The following is an 11,481-nucleotide window of genomic DNA, read 5'->3' on the forward strand; positions in this document are numbered from 1 at the left end:
ACAAACAACGTCATCTTTAATTTTTCTGTGATGTAGCTCAGTACCCACCGCTAAACCGTTCTCAACTAACCGCCAGAAGTGAACTTTGAATTTGTTTGGGACCTCTGCTCCCCAGATTGACAACCAACCTTTATGTCCGTCACAAGACCGAGAGGGCTCTGGGCGCCCTCTAGCTGCACTCTTCCTTTGCATAGCCAGGTGGTAAGCTGACCTTACCGAGAATACTCCATTCTTTGTATAATTCCATGCCTGGAAGTCAGCTGACCCTGCTTTTCCAATAGGGGTGCGCAGGATGTCAGACACGTCATGATCATAGAAGTGCTCTCGGAGCTTGTCTTCATTCCATACGCCTCCCGTAGGCAGGATTAGCTCCTGAACCATAGCAGGGCATTCTGCCAACTTATACCCCAACATTGTGTTTATGATATAATTGAATTGCAGTAACAGGAAACATAGACGATGGACTTAAGAGAGATCAGCATTCACACACCAGGAATTCAGGATTTGACCTGACATAGCTAAACACTGAGGCCTTGTTTACTTCTCAGGTTTTTTTGGGGTTGAGAGGGGAAATTACCGGCCCACGAGCAAATCCCGAAACTTCCCGAACGGCCCGTTTACTTCTCAGGTATATTTGGGTGATATCCCGGCCCATCCCAAAATTTCCCGACCCGCTAAGCCCTACCTTCGGGTTTTCTCAGCCACGAGTCGACCCTCGTGTTTTTTGTCGTGGAAAGGGAGAGGGAGGCGACGACGGCAACAGGAGGCGATAGCGGCGGGAAAGACGACAACGGCGGGGAAAGGCGACGGCGGCAAGGCGACGGTGGCGGGCAAAGCACAACGGCGCCGACGAGATCCTCCTCCGGCGACTGGTCTCCGGTGAGTCACCGCGCCCCCTCCCCTTTTCCCCTTCTCCCTAGGGTTTCTTGGTGTCGCCGCCGTCCGCGACGGAGCTTCGGGACGGAGGTGCGTGGCCGTCGTGCGCGGCGGGAGGGAAGGGAGCAGCACTTCTGGTGCCGTGAGGGTCTCGGATGGAGGAAGGGAGGATGGAGGGGAAGGCATCGCCACCGGCATCTTCTTCTCCGGATGGTTGAGCCGAACGTTGTATAGTTTGGTAACCATGTCTTGGTATCCTGGTAGAGTAACATGAATTCAGATTTTGCACCTGCTCCATCTCGCTCTATGCTTGACCAATTATGTATGATGCTACTCAATATTGGCTTGGTAAATGTTATGATGCCTGGTAGAGTAACATGAATCCTAGCTCTGTTATCATACTGTAGTCTGCAATAGTTGTCGATAACTAAGATCTTCCAGCCTAGGAACGGCAAAGTACAAACATAGAAATAGTATATATTTTATGTACCTCAAATTAAGAAGCAACCTGTGTCTGATGTTTCAAACGAAAATACTTGTAGATGGTTCTTTTCTTCAATTTGATATGAATTTAATCTTGGCTATAAAATAATATGTCTTGGCTTTTTCAGCTTAGGGACATACACGTACCTTCCTTGTAGATTCTTGGTTGCTGTGGCCTGGGTTAATTGACAAGCCTAGCTGATGATTTGAGGTGGCTGCTGCCGCCTGCCCTGTTGTTGCCAACCATTCATGTTTACAGCTCGCCCTTGGTCAGCATTAATCTTTGCATGTATTGAATCAGATGTGTTTGGACTACTTTGGTTTTTCAATCAGTTTTTTACTTTAAAGTCCGCCTCACCTTATATTTTATCTTGCTGCAAGCTAGTTGCTGCAAGTTGCAGTTCATTTTTTCTTGCTGCTTGCACTTTATGTTCCGGGCAAAACATATTTACTGCTTGTAGTTGATGTGAAACCATCCAATCTATATCCTAGAAAAGAAACTTAGTTATTGAGTAAACAACTGGCTGATAGTGTTAGTACCATTAAAATGTTTTGTCAAAGGAGCTTTACATTGCCATTTTCTGATCATGCACAAACACAGTGTACATGCATACTGATTGTTCAGTCCGCGTAGAGATTTGTTTCTGATCATGTACTCACTTCTTGAGGAACACTGCTACTGGAGAACAATGGCTACTGATGTTTAGAACTATGTGTGCCTTTTTTTCTTAGAAAGTTGTTTAGAATAATTGGTTGTCTAACTTAAATCTGAAGTTCCTACTCTACAAGATTTATGCTGGTGAGAATAACAAAGCACACCCTAGGATTTAACCACTGTCCAAATTCTCTGTATTAGATTCGTTCATGACTACAAGGATTCCGTAGGTTGACTGTTGTAGTCTGGGTCTCTCTTCTTGTCTGGCCTTTGCATTTTTGCATCTTATTTGACCACTGGTAGACCATTTTTGCTATGATGTGCAATATCATTTGAATGGTTTTCGACCGGTGAATAGCATGAGTTCGACATGAATCTGTGCCATGAAGCTAACTTTTGGCGTGTATGTAAATTATAAGGATGCTCCCTAGTGAACTATCTGTAAGTGATGTATCAGTACTAAATTTTACCTCTGCGTGTATTTCTAGCTGGAGGTCCTCTGGCGGCGGCGTGGTTTCCGGCGTTCGGCGGCGAGCGCGACATGACTTCTAATGTTCTGTCAAACTGTATGACAATGAGTTTATGGCGACGGTTGCTCATCTGTTGGGTCGAGCATTTATTTATATGTGTGTTCTTGTTTGAGAAAATCGCATGACAAATTTGCATGACACGAAGTTTATGTTAAAGCCAAAGTTTTTAATTTACTGATTGTCCATTATCACTTCTTGGGATGCAAAGATTGACTTTTTATTATCTGATCACAGTCCTCTCATATCCCCTCTCATCCCCAAAAACAAAGTAACTAGAGGCTGTGAGGGAGGGTGTGGGGAAATGAGGGGAAATTAGGGGGAAAATGGGGATTCGGTGAAACGGGGGTTTTCACCCAATCCCCTCTCATCCCAAACCCCTAGGGGATGAAAATACTCTAGGAGTAAACAAGGCCTGATGTGAAAGGATCGCGGAATATACCCATCCTGCATTTGTGTGGGCACGTCCACAGCCTACAGAAATGGTGTGCCCAGAGAAATACCGGGGTATCGAGATGGCGAGGCCATGAAGGACAAGGATAATACAACGATGCAGTTGTTCCTTATGGAGTTAGTATTTTGAAATTGCACAAATGAGACTCTTTCTTAGCAAATGGTTATTTAAACTACTTTCTGAAGAAGGCTTATGGCAACAAATATTAAAAAATAAGTATCTCTCGCAAAAAACCTTGGCGGAAGTTGAAAGTAAACCTACTGATTCTCCTTTCTGGAAAGGACTAATGAAAGTTAAAGGCGCTTTCTTTAGTAGAGGAAAATTTAAGGTAGGATCTGGAGAAGGTCTGCGGTTTTGGGAAGACAAATGGCTGGGTGATCAGACTCTTGCATCACAATATCCCCAACTATACAATATAGTTCATCGTAAGCACGATACGGTGGCAAAAGTTATGAGTTCAACTCCGTTAAATATTGGTTTTCGGAGAAGGCTTATTGGTGATAAATGGGATCAATGGGTACACCTATGCCAAAGATTAATGGAGATAAATTTAAATGATGACCAAGATAGGTTTATTTGGGGGTTAACTTCTTCTGGGAATTTCACTGTTAAATCTATGTATGGTGATATGATAAATGGACAGAGGAGATATCCTCGGAAGTATCTTTGGAAAATAAAAATCCCACTCAAAATTAAAATTTTCATGTGGTTCCTTAGTAAGAAAGTCCTTTTGACCCGCGATAATCTAGCAAAGCGAAATTGGAATGGAAATACCAAATGCTCACAATGAGGAATCAGTTGAACATTTGTTCCTTTCCTGTCCTTTTGCTAAGCTTATTTGGCGAGTGGTTTTTGCTGCATATAATATTCCACCTCCTTCCAATATCACAAATATGTTTGGGAATTGGCTTAACGGAACTGACAAAACTGATAAAGCTAGGATTCGTATTGGGGTTTCCGCTTTATGTTGGTCAATATGGAATTGCAGAAATGATATTGTTTTTAACAGAAAAGACTCTACTAATTTCTTGCAGGTTATCCACACTATGGTTCACTGGATCCAGCTCTGGCGTTTCCTGCTCCCGGAGGATCAGCGGGAGTGCATGGTTTCTGGATGCAACCGCCTTCGAATGGTTGCCCAGGATATTTTCTACCAGGCTACTTGGCGGCCTATTAGAAGATTGCAAGATGCCTAGTTCGCTTAGCTTTTCCCTATTTTTTCGATGGCTGATATTTGTATCGACCCTCGATGATCCTTGAGTTGTAAACTTTTGAATGATCTTTATTAATAAATGGCTGTGTGCATCAACCGATGCAGAGGCCGGGGTAATCCCATTTCGAAAAAAAACAAATGAGACTCTGAAAGCAGTTGATATAAGAAAATCAAACTAATTAGGAAATAACATAACAAAGCCATATATATAATCCGGTGTCGGTGCGAGAATATGCCATCAACGGCAGCGCCCGTGAGCGTCGTATACTTCGTTGGAGGCGTTGTGGGTGTGTCTCTTGTTCCATATGTGCTCCGGGGGAAACCCCAGATTCGGGCTTTCCGGATCGAATGATGGCGACATTCGTGTGTCGTCACCTTCGTGGGAAATAATCTTTGGAGATATACATCAACTAGATGAACAAGTGGATGGCTTCAGTGACTAAACATCGGTCTCCACGTGCTTCTTGCGCAGTGACCAAAGTGGACCAGTGTTGCATCTATCACATCGATAACAGCGAGTCTCAGCAGCATGGTGCAATGGAGCCTCGGTGATAGACTCGGTGTGTTGCATGCGTGCAGGATAGGAGCGTTGTCTAGCGCCATGGCAGCTTCGATGGTAGGCCTTGCAAAAGCTATGTAGATATTTGGTCTGAAGTTGGACCAACGGTTGATGTTGGAGATGGCTTATGTACCATGCGCGTGAGGTGTTCCCTAAAGAGTCTGTTAGAGTGGATGACCGCTCCTGTTTCGCTTGTGGGTGTCTCAATGGATGCGATATTCTGGTTCCTAGTTGATAGAGTTTTTCATTGTTTTCCAGCGAATAAGGCATTGTTTACATGATCTTAATTAACTCGTTATCGAGTATGCAGGTGCTGCGTGGTGGCTTCAGATATTTTGATATATATTTTTTGTCAGCTAAACAATTTAATGAAAAAAGTCGTATGTATCTTTTCGATGCAGAGGCCAGGGGTACTCCCTCCATTTCGAAAATAGAGGTCCAAAAGAAAGTTTTGCCTCACCTAGGATACCAAATAAGATGTAGTAAACTGCTGGGAAGATTGACAATGGAACTTATGCAAATATACCCCCAAATTTCCATGCAAGAAAAGGTTTCAGAACGAGAGTTAGAATTTATTTTTCTATACTTTGGTGACAGAAGGTGAGAACAGAGTTTTTTTTTCGAGAAAACGCAAAAAGCCTTTGCGTTTCATTTCATTGAAAAGTAGGAGGAGAACAAGGTTTTAAATGTTACAACCCACAGGAGGGGGAAGCACAGAAGGGTCTTAGAAGACAACAAATGGATTAATGCACATCCTAGGTGCTCGGCAGAATGGCACGCAGGCCTAGCGCGCCGGCCCTGGCCCATAGGTTAGCCTCGTCCCGTATCTTGGCAGTGACGTCGTTGATGGATGGCGCCGCGCCATTGAAGACGCAGTCGTTTCGCTGTTTCCAGACCATCCAGGGGATGAGCAGCGACATAGAGGCCAGCCCTCTGCGCATGGCCTTGGGCGTCGCCTGCTTGGCCTGGCTCCACCAAGAGATGAGTGTGTCGTCGTGTTCACGTGGCCTGCAGGCGAGGATCTCGAACCAGACTTGTCTGGAGAAGCCGCAGCCGATCATGAGATGCTGCATCGTTTCCATGTCCTGGTCGCAAAGCAAGCAGCGTGCATGGTGTGGTAATCCTCGGCGCTGCAGGCGCTCGGCAGTCCAGCATCGATCGAGATGCGCCAACCAGTGGAAGAGCTTGATGTTGTGGGGCGCCCATGTCTTCCAGGTTAGCTGCCAGGTATCACAGCGCACGGATCCATGGAAAGTGGCCTTGTAGCAGGAGCTAGCGGAGTAGACGCCGTTGCTAGTCCATTTCCAGACCATGGAATCTGCTTGGTCAGAGAGCTGGGTTTGCTCAATCCTTCGCCATAACATCAGGTACTCCCCAATTTCCTCTATGCCCAGGACACCATGGATGTCGCGTACCCAGGAGCGATCGCGCAGGTCCTAAGCGACGGTAGTGGAGCGATCGCAGGCCCTGCTTGATCAGAGAATTTATTTTGATGATCTATCAAGTGTTAATCACATATAAGGAGGCATACAAATGATTTTCTTGTATCGGTTGGTTGCTATATTAATATAGCGGGACGAAAGCCAATTTCGAGAAATGATTTTCTTGTCAAGTTAGGCAACAAATCAACCCCGTCAATACACTTCAGTAATTGTGGAAAGAAACAGGAGAAGAAGTAGAAATGTGTGTTTGATTGTGTTTGTGCAAGGGTGTGGGATGTGTGTTAATAATTTGTATCAGTCCTGTATTCCCTGAACAAAAAATGCAGATATGAAACAATAGAGGTAGATAATATTAAGGTAGCATCTCAAGTTCTGCATCAAAATTAGTTTTGTTCCTCTAATGTACCATGCTTCCATGCCATAGTAAATCATTTAGCCATAGTGGAACAAAACTGTCTTCATAGTAATGAAAAAACGTACTTGATCACCTTTTCCCCATTATCGTTAGCTGTCTTCAGTTTTATACACCTAACACCTGGTTTCATTCAGAGTAATGGAACCTTTGCTCCTTGATGATCAAAATAAACACTGATCCTTTATTTAGCAGTAAGCATTGCAAATGAACACGCCTTTGAAATGCAAAATCTACTCAAACCAGTCAAATCGATGTACATTACTTGACTAGTTAGAAGAAATGTTTCGGTAACCTCTGTTCTACACTGGCACAACAACCCAATGTTGTGGTTAGAATCATGCTCAAAGGCTCAGAAACACTGCTGGAGTACCAGAACAAGTCTCTACAGAGCGAATATTATGCACTCGGCCAACACTAATTTTTCTAGTGCCTTGAATAAATGTAGATTGTAGGACTAGGTGGCAGCGTGGATGGCGAGTCCCACAGCCTCCTGTTCTGGATCAACAGGGTACTTCTTGTTCTGCGCAACAAGAACAGAATGTTGTAGAGTTGGCCTGCAAGCGAAAGGAGAGCTCTCAATTCCTAATGCCTCCTAAGCCCACAACATGCAAGAAGCCAATGCAGAATGCTAGATTCATCCTAGAGCTTTGGCCAAACCATCGACTCTTGTTTGGAGAAGAATGAACGAATTTATATTATTATATATGCTAGTAGCATTTGCGCTTCTTTTTCTGCTCTTGTACAACTTTTTCAATGAAATCCTTTACGTCCTACTTTATGCAAGCGATCCATGTTATTCAGTTCAATTCAATGTGTGGCACACCTACCAGTCTACCATCATGGTTTACCTCGCTATCACTAGACAAATAATCTTCTTACCAACTGTGTGTCGCGATGCTACAGAAGCAGAGATCATGGCGATTGAGGAGGGGGTGATCCTTGCCCTGCAATGGACTGACCTGAGGCTCATAGTGGAATCTGATTGCTCGATGGCCGTCGAGCAGATCACTGGAACCAAACCAAACAGATCGGCCTATGCTTTCAGGACAAATGTAATACGAGAGTTGTTAAGGGAAAGAGAAAGTAGATTAGTAAAAATAAGTAGAGATGCAAATATGGTTAGCCATGGACTAGCCCAGCTAGGTAAGGTTCATGGACGAACTCAGGTGTGGCTTCATGAATCTCCATCGGAGGTTACTGAAGCGATCACTAGTGATTGTAATCTCAGTTCCAGTTAATAAATTTCTCTTTCCCCTGCAAAAAAAAAAACTATGTGTTTTCTTTGCCATCACTAAACAAATAACCTTCATAGATTTCCTTTGCCTCGATCAGTAACATATCATGTAATAAAACACAGGCAAAAGGGTGGTAAGTGTAAGACCAAATTTATCGAAGCCAATGCATTCATTGAAAGGTCGTCAACACATGGCCCTAACTCGATAATTAGTAAATGAGGCGCTAATCTCTTGCAACGACAGAGTGCTTGGTTCGGTCTCGTGATTGGGTCAGATTTTTGGACACGGCTGATAACCCCAGACTTCCTGAATGAGTAAATGAGTGTGTCGTTTTGGAAAACGGGCTCCATGGAGCACTTTTTTGAATTTACTTGAAATCAAGTTTCATAACACATAATAAAAAATATTAAATGTAGATAATGATGACTTCTACCTATATGCAAAAAATCAAACGCGAAAAGTCATATATTTTGGGCTGTATAAAAACAAAAATTTCTAGTTCTGAGGTGGTGAACAGTACAATTCGAAAATCTTCGGATTTGTTAATATTTGTCATTTCTGTGTAGGCCATAATACAAATTATTTCGTATTTGCAAGACCCTATAACATCATTGTAAACACCTAGGATTTCGTTTTCGGAGTTTTGGGAAACTTCAAAATAGCAAGCTCATTTTTTTTTTCAAATAACGGACCCCAAGGTGCGGAAATGGTGAATGGAACATGGGTGCGCGCGCACCCATTTACGAAAAGTTCAAAAAAATGCTATTTAAAAGTTTTTAAAAAATGTGAAGTAAATTTTTGCATGTATATATTATGTTGATACTTACTCGTGTGTGTTTTCACGAAAAAATAACATTGTGTGTGACCTACACAAAAATGACAAAATGCAAATTCCTATTCCTTTGAATAGTACAAATTCCTATTCACTATTCTCATTTGTACATTTTGTCATTTTTATGCAGGCCACACATAATGGTATTTTTTCGTGAAAACTCACACGAGTAAGTATCAACATAATATGTACATGCAAAATTTTACTTCACATTTTTTTTAACTTTTAAATAATATTTTTTAAACTTTTCGTAAATGGGTGTGTGCGCACCCAGGATCCAAACGTCCGGGTCGCTCCAAGGTGTCCATCCTTCAAAGTGACATTTCGCGGACGTGCTGCCCTTCATCAAAGTGTTGTGGGGCATGTCAGCGCTCTATGGTGATTGCAGGCCATATTAATGTGTGTGTCAAGAGGGATATCGTATAAACCTACTTCTAGTTAAATTCAAATTTTAAACTAGAAATCTCAAATTAAACTAGACGTGGGATTTCTGCAGGATCCTACTTGACACCTAACTGTCAGCGTCATCAAAGGAACTCTCGCTGCGTCGGTAGTGCCACAATTCAGGCTCTTTGACATTGACAATCATTCATAAACACGCGGCTAAGTTGATGCCCTCGACTCCATCTGTTGGCATACAACAGCGCAACTTATTCCGAATCAGCTGATTTCTGGGGATCAATTTAATATGAATACACTAACCTGCTATGGAAGGATCATGCGGCTCAGCGTGAGAAGTTTTCAGCTGGGGTTGGCGATGCGTTCATGCGCAAATTATACTGGAGAACATGAGCAAAGTATTTAATGCTTTCATTGGTTCATGGTAGAACATGACAAAGTAGTCAGGGAATTAATGCTTTCATTGGTTCATGGTAGAACATGACAAAGTAGTTAGGGAAGTTACTTCCGTGAAGTAAACTTCCCTGAAGTAGGTTGTATTTAACGGACGAGAGTGGATAAATGGAGGCCGAGCTATATGTAGCTTTAGTTTTAAAAAAAATTAAATTATAATTTTGTATTTCAAAAATTTCTGAAGAAATTTTTTAGATGTAGCCAATGATGAAATCTACAAACATGCAAAATCTTATTGTTAATTTTTTTAGTAGTTTAAGCTACACAAAAATAACAAACGTGTGGATCTAAGAATAGTGAATAGTACACATTTCAAAAGTATAAAACATGTCAAAATTTGTCATTTTTGTGTAGTTTATAACACAAAGAATACACACTGAAATTTTGCATGTTTATATATTTCATCATTATCTACATTCAAGGTTTTTATCAAAAAAAATTAAAACTTAAAACTATAATTTTAGAATTTTTTAAAATAAAGGGCTACATGTAGCTGGACTTCTGTTCGCAGTTTTCGTTCAATGGACCTCCTATAATACAGCGTAATCACAAGTTTGCTTGTATGTGGGGTAGTGCTCTAGGTGTGGCTTTGCCGTTATTCAGGTTTTTCGATCAATCTTCTCCAAAGAAGTCGAGCTATGGAGTGAAGTGGAGCCTAATCATCTGTGATATTGGTTCGCGGGTGAAAGAACATGGAGCTCCCATGTGTGGTTTTTGTAATTGATGACAATCGCTATGGATTAATGGTTGTATTGAGATTCTCTTTTAGGTTGTGCTCATAGGCAATGCTTGAGCCATATGTTGGTCTCAAGGTTGCAAGATTAAGAAGCTCGAGTGCAATGAAGAAGATCAAGTGCAATGTAGAAGATGGATGAAGATGGTGTTGAAGAGGGATGAAGACGGTGTAGAAGATGGATGAAGACGGTGGCGTGTATGTTGGAGTAGTTGGATGAAGACGGTGGCATGTACAATATTGAAGAGGGGTGAAGGCGGAGCTTATCGGCGCGAGTAGAATGCGCAAGGTCAAGGTTTGTTCCCGGTAGGATAGTTGGTCGCATCGTCAGAGAGAGATCAAACCCTTGCATGCATTGAATCGTGTTTCTTTGTTTGTTGGTTCTTACCATGGGATGTTTTAGAGCTTGTGTTCATTCTCATAACAAGCTCTAGCTCATCGGAAACGGATTCTTGATACATCACATGTTGTGTGTTCGAGTTGGATGATTTTCTTGGTTTACCGTATTGAGAGGTTGCACCTCTAAATTCTTAGAACATCATCCTCCGCTAGTTTTCATGTTTTCACCTTGTGTGGAGGTAGCCATGCATCTGCGTTGACCGCTGCGCCTTCCTCCGCACGTGCTATGCTGCTCCCGCTGCGCACCCTCGCTGCTTGCTCCAGCTCGCTCGCTCCCCTCGCCCCATGACGGGCCAGTTCCCGACCTAGTTTGCTCCAGCTCGCCCAGGCCTTGTTTCTTTGCTGCTCTTGCTACTGCTTTGACACGAACGATACTACCAGCCCATATAAGGATAGTACCAGTTCGGCGCTCATTTTTCATCTGTTTTCTGCCTATTTTCTGTAGGAGAGGTAGTACTGGTTCCACTTGAGGTAATACCAGTTTGGGTCACGAATCTGATTGTTTTCCTCCCCAATAACTATATTTTGGTGCCCCCTATTTATACATTTCTGCCACTTCTTCCCAATAGCTTCTTCACCTTTATTCTCTCTACTCCATTGTTGACTTAGAAGAGCTTCTTCCTCCTCTTGATCCCTCCACTATTGGGCGGGACTCGTTGCAGGAGGGCGGGGCACCGACAGGGGCCTCCAAATCCTCTCCCGCCACGCCGTCTTCGTCGAGGATAACCAGGACACGCTGCAGGAGGGCAGGGCTGGACCTGGACACCGTCGCGGGGTGATGGCGACGCCCGGCGCGTGGTCAAGCC

The 11,481-nt window shown here is 43.0% G+C and overlaps 1 long non-coding RNA gene across 1 annotated transcript; it reads left to right on the forward strand.

Annotated features, from left to right (window-relative positions):
• The first annotated feature begins 849 nt into the window (after positions 1–849).
• On the forward strand, positions 850–2,692 carry LOC124651384. Its single transcript, XR_006987388.1, has 2 exons — positions 850–879; positions 2,503–2,692. It is a non-coding gene; the product is annotated as an uncharacterized LOC124651384 (long non-coding RNA).
• Positions 2,693–11,481: the final 8,789 nt, after the last annotated feature.

The sequence above is a fragment of the Lolium rigidum genome, chromosome 5 (assembly GCF_022539505.1).
Source record: "Lolium rigidum isolate FL_2022 chromosome 5, APGP_CSIRO_Lrig_0.1, whole genome shotgun sequence".
Taxonomy (NCBI): Eukaryota; Viridiplantae; Streptophyta; class Magnoliopsida; order Poales; family Poaceae; genus Lolium; species Lolium rigidum.